Source organism: Carettochelys insculpta, chromosome 4 (genome assembly GCF_033958435.1).
Source record: "Carettochelys insculpta isolate YL-2023 chromosome 4, ASM3395843v1, whole genome shotgun sequence".
NCBI classification, from domain to species: domain Eukaryota; kingdom Metazoa; phylum Chordata; order Testudines; family Carettochelyidae; genus Carettochelys; species Carettochelys insculpta.
In genome coordinates this window covers 84,084,831-84,097,866 of record NC_134140.1, presented here as the reverse complement: position 1 = coordinate 84,097,866, position 13,036 = coordinate 84,084,831, and the positions used below count along the sequence as shown (strand labels likewise).

The following is a 13,036-nucleotide window of genomic DNA, read 5'->3' as shown; positions in this document are numbered from 1 at the left end:
CATATCTATAAGAAAACAAAACCTACTTCTAGTCCATAATCCATTCTTGCTGGTTTAATTATTGATTTAAGTAAGATGGGAGATTTGGGATAAGATTCTGGGCTGAATCTCTGAGGAGCAGTGCAGAACCCTGAGCATACAGGAAGTGGGATGTGGTGGCTTTGAGCCCTGTTTGTGCTTACTCCATTCTGAGCTGCCATAGGTTATGTCTAGACTAGAGGGATTTGTTGGCAGAAGTTTGTGTCAGAAGATGTGCTGAGGTAAAACGTCTGTTGCCTGAATGTGTCCAGACCGCAGGGCAGCTTGAAAGAGCAGTCCACTTTGTCGACAGAGAGCAGCCAAACTGCCTGCGCTCTGCTGGCAAAATGGCCACCTGGAAGCACAGCAGACAGCATTGTGCAATGTCCAGGAAGCCTCTTCTGTCAACAGAAATCTGCCCCTGCAACGTCCAAGCTGGTGGTGTTTTGACAGATCTCTGTTGACAGCAGTGTTCTTTCTCGTGGCAAGTGGGTTCCAGCTGTGGACAAAAGTGCTGTGTTCTGTCATCTTACTGTTGACAGAACACCCTTGGGAATCTGAATATACTTCAGGCTTTGCCGACAAATCCCTCTAGTCTAGACATAGCCCCAGCGACTGGAGAGGATCCCTCTCTTTCCATGCAACTTAAAAAGCCTAAAGTTACTGTAACCTCCCGGGGCTACTCTATAGGCTGCAACACTGCATGTTGATACCTTACCTTTGATATTCCCCTCTTGCTCCCAGGATAATCTTCCAGACCCCTACATTAGGGTTTATTGGGAATTCTCTGCGGACAGCCTTACAGCTGGCTGTCTTCTGCAATGCCTACACCCTGAGAACCCTCCCCCAGTGAAAGCATGGCTTTCCCTTCCTGCTTAGGCTCTGTTACCTTATATGTGGGGGCTAGAATGATGTGAGACTTTTGTTGCTGTTTTTTGGAAAAAGCATTTTCTAGCGAACACACAAATTACAGCTCTTGTCCAAGTGCACTGAAGGATTCACTCCCTGATCATTCTCAGTAGCATCTCTCATTGTTGAACATAATTATTGTGAAGAGGATGCACAATTTCATCAGAAATAATTATCTCAAATTAGAGAGCATAGAAAGGATAGATCATAATTAGAGTGGTAGTCAGGCTTAGGGATTTTAGCATACTAATTATTCTTGAGTTTTTGTCTTTTTCAACTGCATATTGCACTGATCTCTGGCAGGCTTCCCTGATGAGCATGCTAAAAGGGAATTTTAATTGACTTGACAGGTTATAGTATATTCCTATTACTTGGTTCTTGGTAATAATTTTGATGTGCTTCTCTTGCATTGAGGTCATAATGCTAAGCTATACCAACTCCTAGCCTACTTCCTCTTCCTGCATGTACGCTTACATTCATCTCTTGCTATTCACTCTGTCATGGAAAAAATGGCATATGCACATACGTGTATGAGCTCAAGAGCAGTTTTTACTTTTGAAAATGTGAACTGTTCATCTTAAGCTAGAATTTGGCCTCCAGGATTGTATCCTGGAGTTGCTTATGGTATAAAATACCAATACTGGTGGACCTGAAGTTCCTACATTTTAACAACTCTGATTAGTAATTTCACTGAGGCAAATGAGACAAATGTAGAATTACAAATTATTACTATCATGATTGCTTTTAATACACACTGATAATTTCTGATGGTAACAAACTATTTTTCATCAAGGGGAAAGTCACTTTCATTCAAATAGCTTCTGCAGTAATTTTCTGTTTTATTAATTCAATCAGTACTTGGTACCAGTGGATTTTCATGTCAAATAAACCATGCATGCACCATCAGAGAGTGGAAAATAGCAAAAACAAATTAATTGGACAAAAAAAATTAAGTACCTGCCAGAATAGTAGCTACCTTTCATTTTTCCTCATTAGTATGCCTCTATTCAGAAGTAAACCCCAGAGAGATGGGCATGGTTAGCTGGTTCATCTTGGGGTCAATGACAAAAGGAGTTAACACTTTCTGTCACAAAATTTGTTTCTGGGATACATTCCCAACATTCATGTCTGTTTTGGGAAGTAATCCAACAAGTAGGCATGAGGGTCAAAAACTTACATGAAAATAGTAAGAGGAATATTGTAACAGCCTGAATTCTGTCCGACGCTTTTTGTTTGATTTGACCTGTCCATCTGTGAAAATGAAAAACAGAGGCATCTTCTTCTGTACAGCCTTTGCCCTGGTGATGTCCTCTGTTGTGCACTGTGCTCTTAAAAGCACTGGCTGGCTTCCTGTAGTTGTGTAACGCTACAAGGAATTTCTGTCCAGAAAGTGACAGTGATTGCAGCTGAGAGAAAATGCAAATGTTAAAACCATGGCAGAACATTTATCACACGGCTGGCACAAGATGATTTGCTGAGTGTAGGTTTGTTTGAAAAGCTAATGTTTTGGCTGCTGATTTCATTGTAGGCATGTATATTATTATGTAGACTATTAACAGACAAAGCTAAGATGGTATTATAAGAAATTGCAGGTGGTTTTATATGTGCGTGCACGTGCAAAAATTCATGCAATAGGAATTTCAAAGAGCAATGTTCTCCTAATACTCTTTTCTTTTTATTTTTTCCCCCCAAGTTTTTTAAAAAACGGATCCAAATGCTTATTCTAATCCACAGTTTGAAGAATAGACGTTATGATCATGTGTGAATGTTGTACTGCTGATTTCAGGTCCCTTTTCAATGGCAATTGATATTATATAGAAAATAAACTGTTATTTCTTTGATAAACTGGTTAACAATTCTGGTGATAGCATCCAGTGTTGCATAATCATTGGAGACGATTATGAGGTCTTTTTCTGTGGAAGAAGAGAACAAATCAGGGATGATTTTCAACTTACTGAAATGATCATGTAGGCACAACAGCTGCAAACACAATGCCTTTTCAACACCATATCTTCTCAACTTCATAGTAAAGTATATGGCAAATTCAGTGCATAGCAACAGAGAGATAGCCGTGCTAGTCTATTTACTATTAAAGCAAAAAAGCAGTCCAGTAGCACTTGAAAGACTAACAAAATAATTCATTAGGTGATGAGCTTTTGCAGGACAGACCCACTTCTTCAGACCATAGCCATACCAGAACAGACTCAATATTTAAGGCACAGAGAACCAAAAATAGTAATCAAGGTTGACAGATCAGGAAAATATTATCAAGCTGGGCAAACCAGAGAGCAGAGGGGCAGAAGCGGGCATAGAGGGTTCAAGAATTAGATAAAGCCAAGTATGCAAAGGAGCCCCATAATGAGCTAGAAAATTCCCATCCCAGTTCAAACCATGTGTTAATGTGTCAAATTTGAACATAAAAGAGAGTTCAGCAGCCTCTCTTTTTCCAAACTGTTGTGAAAATTTCTCTCCAGTAAAACGCAGACTTTCATGTCATTAACAGAATTTGTACTATAGTGTCCAGGAAATGTATCTCTCACATGGAGTAGTCGAGGCATAAGTTGATGGTGGAGTGCAGATTGTTTAAATCTCTGTGGAATTCTTCTAGAGTCTCTATACTATGGGTCCAAATCATCACTTATGCCTCGACTACTCCACACGAGAAATACATTTCCTGGACGCTACAGTACACATCAAGGATGGCCTGATCTGTACCACACTCTACCGGAAACCCACTGATCGCTGTACTTACCAACACTCTTCTACCTTCCATCCTGCACACACATCTAGATCTGTTGTTTACAGTCAAGCCCTTAAGTACAATGGCATTTGCTCTGATCCTACTGACAAAGACTGAAAACTACAAGATCTCTACCAAATATTCAAAAACCTGAATTACCAACCAGGAGAAATAAAAAAACAAATCCACAAGGCCAGACAAATACCCAGAGACCAGCTACTCCAAGGTAGGCCAAAAAAAGCCAACATCAGAACACCACTGATCATTACCTACAGCCCCCAACTCAAACCACTGCAAAATATTATTAAAGACCTACAACCTAGCCTTAATCAGGATTCCACACTCCAGAATGCCCTAGGTGACAGGCCTGTTGTCTCCTACAGACAACCTCCCAACCTTATCAGGATTCTCACCAACAACCACAGTCTGTACCACAGGAACACCAATCCTGGAACTTTTCCTTGCAACAAGGCCCATTGCCAACTTTGTCCACGTATGTGTTCTGGAGATACCATCACTGGACCTAACCAGGTTATTCACAGAATCACAGGCACATTCTCATGCCAACAATGCCCAGCTGCTTTGTATATTGGACAGACTTCAAACTCTCTTAGACAAAGAATTAATGGGCATAAAACAGACATAAAAACATTCCTGATTCACAAACTAGTCAGCCAGCACTTTAATGGAGTGGGCCATTCTGTTAATGACCTGAAAGTCTGCGTTTTACTGAAGAGGAATTTTCACAACAGTTTGGAAAGAGAGGCTGCTGAACTCTTTTATATTCAAATTGGACACATTAACACGCAGTTTGAACTGCGATTGGGAATTTTCTAGCTCATTATGGGGCTCTTTTGCATACTTGGCTTTATCTAATTCTTGACCCCATCCCCACCCGTCTTTTGCCCCTCTGGTCTCTGATTTGCTCACCTTGATAATATTTTCCTGATTTGTCAACCTTGATCGCTATTTTTGGTTCTCTGTGCTTTAAATATTAAGTCTGTTCTGGTATGGCTATGATCTGAAGAAGTGGGTCTGTCCCACAAAAGCTCATCACCTAATAAATTATTTTGTTAGCCTTTAAAGTGCTACTGGACTGCTTTTGTGTTTTCTCAGTGCATAGCATATTTCATCACAGGATTGAAGCAGGATAATAAATACTGAAGACCAGGGTAACGTATGAGTAATAATTGCAGTCATCAGAGCAGGAAAATAGAAAATCATGTGGACTTTAGTAGCAATTTTTCCTTCTTGGTCAGACATTGACTCTTACATCACATTGTCGTCATGCCACTTTTCTCTCAAAGCAAAATGAAGAGTGTTTCACTCCCGCAGGGTTTCCCTCTGCTTCCCACAGTGCTGGATTGGTGACATGGTAATTTCAGATCAGTGAGCTAACAGACTGGATCAGGATGGTGCTTTAAATCTCCATCCTGCAGTGTTCGGGCAGCACTTGCACTGGAATCTGTGGAATTATACTGAAGTCAATAAGAATTTAACCTGTGTAAAGATTGCAAGAGCTCAAGCTATTTTGGTAAATAAGTATGTGAATTTGCTTCTTGATTGAAGGAAGTACTGCTATGCTGTGCTTTGGTGAGGATGGGTTAGTCATTGAATGCCTGACACAACACACTACTGGATATTAGTATGAGTTTTAATCAAACCTCTGAACTTTTGGAACATCACTAGGAATTCAATTTAAAAGGCACTATAAGAGTGCTGCAGGAGAACTTGCCCTTTGAAATGAAAGGTAATAGTTAAAGACACCGCATGGGAGATCATTGTGCATAATGTGAGTGTGTTGAGGAGAGGCTGACTTTTTACTTCCCAGCATGAATATGCTGATTTATTCAGAAAGTTGACAGTCGAACAAGCCATGATAGTGTCTTCGATAATGATGGATGACTTAATAAGGACCGTGTTCCCTTTGCTGTTCTATAAGCTAATGACTGAGTTCTGCCAATCAGAAGGGCTGTACTTTTCATCTTCATTGACCCAGATCTACGATTTTATGAAAAGACTTGTTTTTTTTCTCGTCTCTAGCAGATCCGCTATGTCTGTGGCCACTAGGGAATGCTACAGCATAAAAAACAAACAGTCTCCCAGTTTGAAAGGGTTAATTTAATCAAATCTGCCAAGAGCATTCAGTTAGGGGGAAAGAAGAGGAATAAAGTAGTTAACCTTATGGCTACGTCTGCACTAGCCTAAATCTTCGAAATGGCCATGCAAATGGCCAGTTCGAAGATTTTACCAATGTGATGCTGAAATGCATATTCAGCACCTCATTAGCGTGCCGCTGGCCGGGGTCTTCGAAATTGCTGCCTTTCGCTGCCGTGCGGCTCGTCCAAACAGAAGCCCTTTTCGAAAGGACCCGGCCAACTTCAAAAACTCCTTATTCTTATCAGCAAATAGGAATAAGGGGATTTCAAAGTTGTCAGGGACCTTTCGAAAAGGGCCTCAGTCTGGATGAGCTGCATGGCAGTGAAAAGCCGTAATTTTGAAAAGCTGCAGCTGGCGGCATGCTAATTAAATGCTGAATATGCATTTCAGTGCCTCATTAGTAATCTTTGAAATGGCCATTTGCCTGGCCGTTTTCCTGGCCATTTCCAAGATTTGGGCTAGTGTAGACATAGCCCAGGATTTGTGAAGTGTTTTTGAAACTCATCTCAGAGTTAATTCATCTAACATGTTTCATTTTCTGTCTGATGTTTAAAACTGTTACAATCCAAGTGGTGAAAGCCACAGTAACACACTGGTTTAGGCCATTAGTGCATCCAGTAAATGTGTGTCCAGCTGATATTTTGTGTGTCTCTTCTGAAATTAAGTTCCGTAAAACCCACCTTTGCTTTGCAAATTTCTGTAAATAAACAGGCTGACTCTGAGGCATAGTTTTGGGAAATGGATTAAGCTACTAAATAGAATTGTGCTCTGATTTCTGCGTGTGTGTTTAGTTATTTGGTCAGAATACATTGAAAAACTAAGGTCAAAGGGAATTATGGTCCTGATTAAGCAAATCACTTTCATGCGTGCTTACCTCATTGATATCAGTTAGTCTAGTCTCATGTTTTAACTTAAGAATGTGCATAAGTGATATGCCTTACCAGATCCTATATTCTTCAAGGGTTTAAATTTTTTTGAGGTGTCCCTTTAATCATGTTAACATGTTCGGTTTTAAAAATATGTACTTCCATAAAGTTGTCGATCATGTTATCCTTGTGAAATAAAAATAACAGCCTGCGTAAGAGGAATCCTTTTAGATGCAGTCTTCAGATATTTACAAGTAGGCTATGTCTAGATTGCAGGGTCTTGCTGACAAAATCACTGTTTTGTCGACAACACCCATGGAGCGTTCGGATTGTGAAGCGCATTATGTCAACTGTAAGCCACCAGAATGCAGCACTGTTGTTGACAGCCGTACCCTGCTTGCCACAAAGAGGAACTCTGCTGTTCAGAGAGATCTGTCAACGGAATGCAGGTCTGGACGTTCCTGGGGGCTGTCTGTTGACAGAAAATGCCTCTGGGTGCCACATGGGTGCCCCAGTGGACATGTTGTCCACAGCAATCCGTGTACTATGGTTCCTGCCTCCAGCCCTTCTTAAAGTGGCAGGGAGCCCTGTGGCAGGAAGCTGAGAGTGAGCAGCAGAACTACAAGCTGCTGTGAAAACACCCTCACAGCCACACCTTTCTAGCCAGCGTCATCACCGTAGCAGAGCAGGAGGGAGCATGAGACCCCCCCCCGCCGCCCGGACCCCCACAGGAGCAGCCCAAGGAATCTGAGGACCTTCCCTGGGACTCCAAGAGTCAGGTTCCCTTTTGATCTGGCTCTGAGAGCAAGGCCATCCTGGATCTCTGGGCGGAGGAGGAAACTCTTCAAGACCCCCAGGCCACACAGCAAAATGCTGAAATCTAGGGCCTCATGGCCACCGCCCTGGCTGAACAGGGTCACCCCTGCCACATCCTCAAGCAAGTGAGGCCCAAAGTAAAAGAGCTGAAGCAGGTGTATATGTGGGCCCAGGACACTGCCCAATGTTTGGGGGAAGGACCACTGTTATGCCCCTACTACAGGGAGTTGCACAATATCTTCGGGAAGGAAGGACACCTCACCCTTTGTCTGAACCTCAACACTCTGATTGAGTCTCCCCACCTCACACCACAGCAGGACCCCCTAGAGGAGGAGGAGGCATCCAAGCCTGAACCCCTGCCAGAGCTGGACTTGGAGGCCAGCAGCCTCATCCTAGTCTTGGACCCGGTCTCTGGCAGCCAGGCCACATCCCAGGCATCCTCCGAGCAGGGCAAGGGTCCCTTCAGTGAGTACCCCATGCATCGCGTACCCCAAGGTGGAGAGGCGGATGCAGATGGGGCGTGCTGTGAGTGTCACTCGGCAAGCGTAGGCGAGACCTCACGCTGTGGTCCCAGCAGGTGAAGTCGTGTGCAGTGGTAGTTCCACTACTCGGACCCAGCAAACAGCCACAGGCATAGGTGGCATCCAGGCTCACTGGAGGCTCCCAGCACCTGCTATGGCAGGAAGCAGGCTAGCCACAAGGGTGCCAGCCTGATCCCAGACATACCAAGGAGTGTGACACCTGACCCATGGGCACACCTGCAGGCGAGAGGCAGCACTTGCTCTTGCGGGCAGCCCTGCAAGTTGCAGGTGTGTGAGTGGGCCCTGGGGAGGGTTAGGCTGCTACAGGCCCACCCGTTCGCCGTGAGAGGACACCTCTGTGACAAGACAGCCCCTTGCCCATCAAGCCAGTGGAGGGTGAGGACAACCGCAGCGGTCAGCACAGTCCTGGAGGTACTACAGAGCCCCGTGTGGCAGAGCCTGCTCTGTAGGCCACATATGGATTTGCTCCTGGGACATCCTTGGCCTGGAGGATGTTGATCATAGCTCACAGTGGGGAGCAGGGCCTTAAGGGCTGCATTGCTTGAATGACTCGCCATCTCTCCTCCTTGTCTTCCTTACAGCTGGACCTACGCTATCCAAGGGCTGGGCTCACAGCCTCAGTCTTTGGCCAATTTAGACCCATAAATAAAAAAATGATTAGAGCTTAAGCAGGGGGTAGCCTTTACATTTTATTAAAAAGTGTGGAAAACCTAAAATAAGACTGTAGTGGTTATTTCACAGATTCTTCTTACCACCATTCTTCCATATATATCTGCTTGCCTATGGTTGTTTTCTTGTCACCTTCCATAGCAATGAAGACTTCTTGTAAGCCTCAAACTCCCTCATAGCATTTGATAACTGAGCCTTCTAAAGTGAGATACTATGTATTATCTATTTCAATATTCTATTTCATTATCTATTTCAATATTCTATTACACCATATATGCCAAAAGTTAACATGTCATAAATGTCGTAAAATGTCTAGTAATTGGTCACCAACTAGACCACGCATTCTGCTGACGTCAATGATAACCCTCACAAGCATTAACCCTGTAGGTTGAACTGTAAGGGCCACACTCTACGCTTGCATTTCTCTTTCAAAAGAGGCATGCAAATGAGGGAAATTGGAAATGCAAATGAGGTGCATATTTACACATCTGGCTACTCATTTGCATGCTCTTTTGAAAGAGCTTCTTTCGAAAGAAGAAAAGCATTGTAGATGCAGCTCTTTGGAAAGTAAACCCCATCTTTGAAAGAACCCTTCTTCCCATAAAAAAAGGGAAGATGGGGTTTACTTTTGAAAGAGCTGTGTCTACACTACTTTTCTTCTTTCAAAAGAAGCTCTTTCAAATGTATATGCAAATGAGTGCCAGATATGTAAATTTGCATTTTCAATTTCCCTCATTTGCATGCCTTTTGAAAGAGGAATGCAAGTGTAGACGCAGCCTTACATCCTCTCCTGAAAGAGGCTGAATTCAAACTGATTCCTCCCTCCAGGGAAAAAAAATTCTAGAGGGCAGGTCTATACATGGAAAATGCTTTGATACCCAACCTGTAGATGATTTCTACACATTTCTAGTCATGTCATGCATTCATGTATGAGAACTAAATATTACAGATTATCAGCTGCATACTTCAGACCTTATCACTTACTCCAATTCAGAAAAGCATCCAATTTACAGGTCGTCATCTTCAAGTTTAAAATAAACACCTTAGTTTCTAACACTTAAAGAAAAGTTGTTGCATCAGTAAGACGTGAACTGAAAATTGCAACGCTTTTCTGAGACTCTTTTGAGGAAATGCGAGCTTGTTTTTATGTTTGGGTGATATTATGGGGAGAGAGGAAGGCTTGAGGTGTTTTTGTCTTTCAGCAGGTGTATGCTCATCTTTTCCTACATATTGTCTTGTTGGAGTGTTTGAATAAGAGACTTATGCCCATAATTAGATACTTACTCAAAATGGGGAAGAGAAAGTTGGAGGGGCACAGGGGCTAGAGGAGTCATTATAATTTCATTGCAGCTGTCTGACCCACTTGTAATTCTGTATATCTTTATGTCGGATTATCTTAATGATACCAGATTTACAGCAGCTTCTATGCAGTACAACTGGCTTTTTCTTCACTCCCCTTATGTTCTGTCTGAATTACCGTGGTAGTCATGCTGATTCTCTGAAGGGGTATGGGAACGCTTTTGTCTTTGGAATCAGTTTGGAGAATATCGCAGATGGTGTAATCTTACAAACAACCTCAGAACTGAATCTGTTAGTGGAAGTCAGAGGGATCCTCTGAAGTCTTTTTGGAAACATTCACCATCTCACCATAATATTTTTGTAGCCCCAGGGAGGAGGAAGGATTTTTTTCATTGTAAATTAAATTTTGTTTATATGGTATTTCTTATGAAATACTGTCAGCAGATTAGTAACAACACTGTAATACAAATTGTAAAAAACTATAAAGGTGGAAACCACATCCAATTCCTCATAACTCACTTGACTTCTTGCCACCGCAAGTGATTGTTTTAAACTCCTGAAGACATTTCTTATGGACTTACAGTGGAACTGTTTATTATAATATGTAATTGCATGATTTCACTAGCATGAATTTGCCAAAGACTAAAACTGTCAGTATTAATTCTACCAGAAATGTAGACATAACACAATTATTTCGGAGTACTAAACACTTTTTCTGCAAGTGTTCCCTTAGAGATGAACTTTAAGAACCCTTAGTGGTCCAGAAGTAATACTAGTAAGTTAGTTTAAAGTAGGTCCAAAGGATCCAGCAGACCACCCCTGAGCATAGGTGGCATTGTGCTTCCAGGCTTGTGGGAGTTACTATTAACTAGTAAATTAGTTTAAAGTGAAGTGTCCCATGCTTTGTACCCAGAACTGGTTTCTAAGGCATGGAGATCTTTCCTGATATTAATGGAGGACTGGGAATTGAATGGAGGGCAAGAACTGATTCTCATGCCAAACCTCTTAGGCTAAGTTAGTATGTTCATTGCCTCTTGTCACATTGAGCACCAAAAGACATGCATTAAATACAAGGGCAAATCTACTATGCATGCCCTGGTTGTAAGGCAACATATCCAAATGTCGTCAACCAATTTCTCCAGCTTTGTCAAACAGCCACTGTAAAATAATGCCATATGCAGAACAGCACGTTGGGTGTTTTTAGAGCTGGGGAAAATTAACATTTTCATCGGTTGGTTTTGCACATTTCTGCCTGAGGAGGCTAAAATATTAGGTGACCAAGCTTATGATTTTTAGGACAGATTGATCTTTTTTTTTTTTGCCCGCCCCCACCCCCCAGTGCGGTGAGTCTGTGTAACACTACATTTGCCTAGTTTTGTAAAGCGTGTGTGTATTGTAAAAGCTTCTTGTTTCTGAATGGTTTCTTTTTGCAGTAGTGGGGATTTTGCTCTGGATGTTGTGTAAAAGCATGAATTATATGTGGATGTATCTTGAAGGAAGGCACAGGTGAAGATTACTAAACTGTGCCAAAAAGTGCTGTCACTCTCCCTCAGTGGATCACAGATGAGAAGAGGAGATTCAGGGCAAACCCTTAAGAAACAGAGCAGTATCGCCCCTCATCTGGTGGTTATTGTACTGTAAGGTTCCCACATTTGTGAACTTAACGTTCTCAAATTCAATTATTTGTGAGCACCTGCTTCACAGGCTCCAGGGCGGGCAGCACTGGTGGCTGCCGGGGCCCTGGGGTGGGAAGCCCCCCCCCACACCATATTCACAAGAATCAACATTCATGAGGGTTCTGAACACCGAACCCTCGTGAATTTTGCGACCCTACTCTATTATAGGAATATACAACACGCCAGTACCCAAATTCAACTTAGCGCACTGATTGCCAGTAAAAATACATCCTCCTTAGGCATCCCAGTCTCTCTTACCACCCGCACATTGAACTTCATGGCAAGTTATTGCAAATTAATTTCTTCAGAGAAAGGGGTCTGATCTTAAAAGATCAGCTAAATACCCAGATTAATGTATAACCCACATCCTACTCAATCACCGTTGCCAGTCCTACAGTATCTAATATCTAAAGGTTTATTTATAAGAGAAAAGAAAGAGGAGAGCGTTAAGATGGTCAAAGAGAAGATATACCTACAGGCTATGTCTATGATGAAGGGTTTTGTTGACAAAATGGCTGCTTGGTCATCAAAAGCCAAGGGCGGCCACATTGCAAAGCACATGCTGTTGACAGCAAACCAATACAATGGAGCGGTTTTATGAACAGCCGTATTCCGCTCACCAGAACAAAGAACACCTCTGTCGAGAGAGACCTGTCGTCAAAAGCTGGGTGTGGATGTAATGGAGGGCCTTTTATTGACAGAAGAGGCCTACAGGATGCCACATGTGTCCCAGCGGGCACCCTGTCCAAGCAATTAGCACTGTATGGTTCCTGCCTCCAGGCCCTCTTAAAGCTGCAGGGAGGCTGGAGAAACCTGTGGCAGGAAGCTGAGCTTGGGAACAGCTGCATGCCTTGCAGCTCTCCCCAGGGTGCCCACAGCTGCACCCAGCAGCAGCAGCATGGCTGAGTCACAGGCCCCCCAAGACTCCCTTGGGCCTTGGAGGGAGTCACCCCGGGGTCTCAGGACCCTCCCTGGGGCTCAAAGAAGCACGTGTTCTGCAATTCTAGCCTGTGCTGGAAGCTGGAGACACACATTTGTCTCCCACTGTGAGCTGGATCTGTGGGCTGAGGAGGAGACCCTCCATGACCCCCATGGCAAGTGCCAAATGCTGATATCTGTGGCCACATATCCAAGGTCATGGGCAAATGTGGCCACCTCTGCTGCACCCTCGAGCAAGTGATGGCCAAAGTCAAAGAGCTGTGGCAGGGATATGTCTGGGCCACACGGGGCAGAACCATCCAGTGGCCCCTATTCCCATGAGGTCCACCAGGTCCTGAGGGGGAGGAGCACATTGCCCCCCAGCCTCAATCTGGACTCGGGGCTCGATGCACCCATTGTCAC

At 43.3% G+C, this 13,036-nt stretch overlaps 1 protein-coding gene across 2 annotated transcripts in view; it reads left to right on the top strand.

Moving 5' to 3' along the window:
• DCLK2 (doublecortin like kinase 2) overlaps positions 1–13,036 on the top strand; it is a 151,702-nt gene that overhangs the window by 83,287 nt on the left and 55,379 nt on the right. The gene's annotated exons all lie outside the window — the stretch shown is intronic.